Below are 6,000 nucleotides of genomic sequence, written 5' to 3'. Positions count from 1 at the left end.
GCCCAGAACACTTAAATTAGCCTGCATTAACATTAATTGGGCAATACCATCTTACACAAAGCCTGTTCTATAATAGTGTTGAATATCTCATGTAATTTATTGAATATGGTACGGTACTGAAAGTGAAAAACAGATGGGTTATATGGATACAAAATAGTTGTGTCGGTGTTTTACCCTTGTGATCGTGTGGCTGACTGGGAGCTGTGGCAGCTGCCACTGCCCAGCATCACGAGAAGGTGTCCTTCCACATATTGCTAGCTTAGGAAACGATTAAAATTCAAAATTCAAAAGATGGTTTCTACTGAATCTGTATGACTTTCACACCATCATGAAGTTGAAAAATCTTAAACCATCGTAAGTTGGGGACCATCTGTACAAACTTTGCCAAAGTATTTATTTGCTCACCCTTACTTCCTATATGTCTTCCCATGTCTAAATTTATTTTTCATATTTAACCACTTCTAAGTATATTTTAGGTGGATCTATTGTGAAAAAATTCTGAAGCTTTGTATCCCTGAGAATAGTTTTTATTCTACTTTCATGTTTAAATGGGTTTGTTTTGATATAAATTTTGAGTTCAAAATTCTTTTCCTTCAGCATTTTGAAAACGTGATTCCTTTGTCTTCTTTCATCTAAGGATACTGTTAGGAGACCTGATGTCAATCTGATTATTGCTCCTTTGTAACTGATCTGCTATTTCTCTCTGGGAGCTTTCAGAATTTTTCATTTTCTTAGGTGGTCTTAAATCTCTTACTACAATGTTTCTGGTTGTATGTTTTCCTTAATCATCCATGAGTTCCTTCATCTTTCTTTAATTCTGATCAACGTATTCTCATTATTTCTTCAAATATTTCCTCCTTTTTTCTCTTGTCTTTTTGGACTCCCATTTTTTCAGATGTTGGCACTTCTACTCTACTGCTGGACTGCTGTGTGTGTGTGTGTGTGTGTGTGTGTGTCTTCTGACCATTTCCTGCTTCCTTTTGGTAAAGGACCTTGAGATGCTCCAACTAATTGGTTTTGACCCTGTATCCCATTCATTATATTTTTCATAACATTTTCACTTGGTTCTTGTTCCTGCTTCATATTGCTAATATTTTCCTGTATTTTTATTTTGCTTTATTTTCAGTTCTTGGTTAGAGAGTATATGTTTAGTTTGCTGTCTTCGGGGGCCAGGGGTTGTATTCTGGTTATTTTGGCCTGTGAGCTCATGTCCCTCCAGAGCATTAGCTCTTCTGTCTGGTAGTATTTATTGGTGAAAGGTCAAGGCCATGCTCTGTGCTGTCCCTTTCAATTAAGAAGGGGAAGGTAATGACCTCTGGGTACCTCACAGTCACTATCAACCACTCTACCAGTAACTGCTCAAAGATTTACTTTCAGAGCCTCAGGAAGAAGCAGCAATTCCTAATTGTCATCTACCAGCCCTGGGGCTTTGGAGGGGGGAAAGGTTTTAATCCCAAGAGCAGCTGCCTGGCCCACCCCCTCTTTTTACCCCAGCAGAGATTTTGGGCTGACTGGGTAGTGTCCCTCTGACGCCAGTGACTTGGCTGTGTGTCTCATGTTCAGCAAGAGTAAACAACTCACTGATGTCCTACCTGCCCTTACAGTTTCTGATGACCTTCAGTGTCCTAGGCGTTCTTAACAAGATTGGGGGAGATTTCTTGTCGGTTTGGGTTTTGGTGGTGGTTCCTCAGATGTATGCTGTTTCCTAAGGTGTATTGTTTTCCTAGGGTTAATTTTTGAGGAAGGGAGCCAGTAGTCTATGCTACTTCATTGTCTTAATAGGAACCAAAACCCCCAGTATATCTTTGCTGTCCTTTTATTTTCAATCTCTGTATGCTATATTTTAGGTGTCTCTTGTGAATATAGTTTTACAGGTATATCCCATCTGTTAACTTCTGTTTGGAGGTGGTAGTGGTAGTTGTTTTAATATCCAATCTGACAACTTCTGCCTATTAAGTGATCAAATTTTTTTTTTTTTTTTTTGCGGTACGCGGGCCTCTCACTGTTGTGGCCTCTCCCGTTGCGGAGCACAGGCTCCGGACGCGCAGGCTCAGCGGCCATGGCTCACGGGCCCAGCCGCTCCGCGGCATGTGAGATCTTCCCGGACCGGGGCACGAACCCGTGTCCCCTGCATCGGCAGGCGGACTCTCAACCACTGTGCCACCAGGGAAGCCCAGTGATCAAATTTTTAATGCTGCAGTTTTACTTCTATTCCTGCTTTCTGTTTGGTTGATTGAAGTATTTTAATTTTTTTTCCTCTTCTGGTTTAGATATTCTAGTTCTGAGTTTTTAGTGGCTTACTCAGTATTTATAACAAGAACACCTGACTTCAACTCTAAAGTTAATCAGCATTTTTACTGTCCTTCTATGAAAGGAGCTTAGATTACTTTCATTTCAATTACCACCCTACCTCTATCTTAAATGGCATTCATTGTTTAGTGTTTTAATTCCATCTTTTTATTCTCCCCCTCAAGTAGCACTACCTGGGAGCTTATTCGGCCAGGTTACCTTGGAGTGTCAGCTCAGCGGTGACCAGATCCTCTTCCCTCTTCAGCTGGCGTGTTTTGAGAAGCCAACTCTTCTGCATCCCTGGCTTGGTCAGTCTGTGCTAGGCTCTGTGTTCATCCTAGGCGTGCTTTCAAGTGCATGCCAGCCACCGTAAGATGACATGGGCACTTTTGGAATGCTGAAGTTGACACTGCTTTTCCAAATAAGAATATGGCATTTTGGGGCTTCCCTGGTGGCTCAGTGGTTAAGAATCCACCTGCCAATGCAGGGGACACGGGTTCGAGCCCTGGTCCGGGAAGATCCCACATGCCGTGGACCAACTAAGCCCGTGTGCCACAACTACTGAAGCCCACGTGCCTAGAGCCCGTGCTCCACAACAAGAGAAGCCACCGCAATAAGAAGCCCATGCACCGCAACGAAGAGTAGTCCCTGCTCACCGCAACTAAAGAAAGCCCGCAGCCAGCAACAAAGACCCAACACAGCCAAAAATAAATAATTAATTAATTTAAAAAAAAAGAATATGGCATTTAATAGATCCAAAGAGTACCATGTTTAAAAGCGCTTCATGCTTTTGATAGAGATAGCTTGGGATTTTTGAGCGAAGGTAGGGACAGAGTGGTGTCTGTGCTTTCTCCAGAGCTGCCTGTTGTTGGCATTAGTCACTGATGAGCACGTGCAGATTATAGGCAGCATGACAGGAACCCTCTTTGTCTGAAGCACGGGTGTTTGAGACTTGTGTTTTGTCTCCATGTAACCCACCAGAATCAGAAGTGTTATAAAACACGAGATGGCTCCACAGCCTCATGAACTTGTAAGCAAGTAGGAGGCAGGAGGCTGAGTGCTGTGTAGAGTGTAGAGGCACATGAGTCATTGTAGCCCCAGATGCAGCCCCGGGTTTTAGAGGAGAGAGATTCTAGGCTGCTAGGAGGCAGCCTACTTGAATCTAGTCTACTTGAAGGCTGGAGGGCATTGCCTGGGGGAAAGCTTAAACTGCTCCAAGGGCGTGGCACTTTATCTGCTTCCAATTATTTAGCCAATTAATAAACGCCAAGAAAAAGCATGTGACTCAGATATTCCCATGATTCAATTCCCCATTTTGGGCTCTACAGTTCAAACTGGGAGCCCACGTCTGACTCCAAGTGTATCTTGACATTGTGTTTCTTAAGGGCACTGGACTCCTTCAGAGATTCAGGGTGTGTGTGGTTACCTGCAGATTACAAAGATGATGACTTTCCTCCATGTAGCCGTATTTCCAGTTGAATACTAAAATGCGTAGTCATTTACAGCACAAAGTTTGAATTAAACACTTTTTGCACTGGATTTGTCCTGGCTCTTCCTTTAAGCTTTTTAAATTTTATTATTATTATTATTTTTTAATCATAGAAATGGGTGTTTGAAAATCTTCAGTCTTCTGGGCTACAAGATACAGTAACAATTGAGATACCGCCTCTCAACAGATTGGAAGTTCCCCCCCCACACAGATCTAGTTTAAGTTTCAGACTGCTGATTATTCCTCTCCAAGCCCTCAAATTCCCAAACCACACACCACAGGTAATCATACCCCCGAGGATCCCTAAGCATGTTGCCCTTATCCTAAGGGAGGATCTGAGTTATTACTGTCTGCTCTTCAGAAAACAAACAAAGGGCACGTGACCTAGAACTGTATGGCCGCCCCTCCTGCAGCCCACATGGCTGTCACAGAGCCCTGGGCTGAGGCATCTTTGTCAACCCTGCTAGCTTACTTGGGCCCAGGGAGGCCTGTCAAAGGAGAGCCTGGGCCCACAATCTTAACACCAGCCATTAGTTTTTTTGTTTTTTGGCCGTGCCGCACGTCATGTGGGATCTTAGTTCCCTGACCAGGGATCGAACCCATGCCCCTTGCATTGGGAGTGCAGAGTCTTAACCACTGGACAGCCAGGGACGCCCCCTACTTTTTAAAAAAAATGCAATGGCTAGTACAATAAAGTTCATTTCTCTCATCACAATCCAACGGCCATTCTGGTAGAGCAGCTCTCTTCTAGACGGTGGATTAGGAACCGGGCTCCCTCCACCATGCATGTCTCTCCCATGGCCTCAGAGTCCCCCGAGTGCTCCTCTGCATCTGGCCAGCAGATGGAGGAGGGGGGCGTCACACAGAAGTTTCTAATGGGTCAGGGCTGAAGATGGAACACCTCTCTTCTGCCCATATTGTGCAGAAGGCTGGAGATGAAGTGATTTGTGTCCCGGAAAAGCACTCTGGTTTGGCAAGCAGCTGATCTCTGCCACACCCAACTTCAAGGGCCTCTCCCTGAGGTGGTTAAGAGGAACTGGGTGTCTGGGTACTTTCCCTCTTTGTCTCCAAATCCAGCTGGTTTGCAAGTCTTTTGGAGCTGAGCTGCTAAGGCCGTTTTCCCCCTTGTCAAGGGTATGGTATGGGTGCACAAATATTCTGAGGAATTAATAAAAGATCAGTTAAATCACAATAACCTATGGGGTGTGGGTTCCAGGCATCAGTATGTTTTAAAAGTTGGGCAGGTGATTCTAACGTGCAGCCAGTGTGAGAACCACTGATGTCGATAACACAAGAACGTGATTAGTTAGAAGTGGGGACCGGGACCTACAGCGTAGCTCAGAAGGTGAGACTAGGGCACGGCACTAACCTGCCAGCCAGCGTTTTGTATCTGCACTGAGAACTGGACAGGAGGCTGGCCTTCCCATGAAAGGTAACTTTAGTTTTCTTCCTTGTGACCAAAGAAGCCTGATCAATACCCTCCAATGTCAAACCCCAGCAACTCAGAGAGGCCCCCGGGGTGGGGAGTTGACCTGTTCGGCAGCACTTGGACACAGAGGCACACACCCCACCTGGGCCTTCGTGGGGAGGCACGAGAGTGGACAGCCCCAGCCCTGGCACTGGAAATCCTGGATATTAAGTAGGCACCACCAGCACCAACCACAAACTGGAGGGTTACGTAGGTGAAAGGGGTCATAATGGTGGCCTGGGTTTTTAAACATTTTTTTAAATTTATTTATTTTGGCTGCGTTGGGTCTTCGTTGCTGCGTGCGGGCTTTCTCTAGTTGTGGCGAGCGGGGGCTACTCTTCGTTGCGGCGCACGGGCTTCTCATTGCAGTGGCTTCTCATTGTTGCGGACCACGGGCTCTAGGTGTGCAGGCTCAGTAGTTGTGGCTCACGGGCTTAGTTGCTCCGCAGCACGTGGGATCTTCCCGGACCAGGGCTCGAACCCGTGTCCCCTGCATTGGCAGGCGGATTCTCAACGACTGCGCCACCAGGGAAGCCCGGTGGCCTGGGTTTGACCAGAGACTAAATAGGAGCCTTTAAACCTCAACACAAACTCCACAAAGGAGTCAAGGGCCTGATCCATGTTCCTCAAACCCTCCTTCCCAGGGGCTCATGGCTCCTGACTGCGCGCACCTTCTTTCCATACCTGTTTGTTCTCAGAGAACAACTCTCAGTGTGTGTGGCCACCTGTGCTGGCTCCCTTCACTGATCAGATA

The sequence above is a fragment of the Leucopleurus acutus genome (genome assembly GCF_964270905.1).
Source record: "Leucopleurus acutus genome assembly, chromosome: 2".
NCBI classification, from domain to species: domain Eukaryota; kingdom Metazoa; phylum Chordata; class Mammalia; order Artiodactyla; family Delphinidae; genus Leucopleurus; species Leucopleurus acutus.
This window is presented reverse-complemented; position numbering follows the sequence as displayed.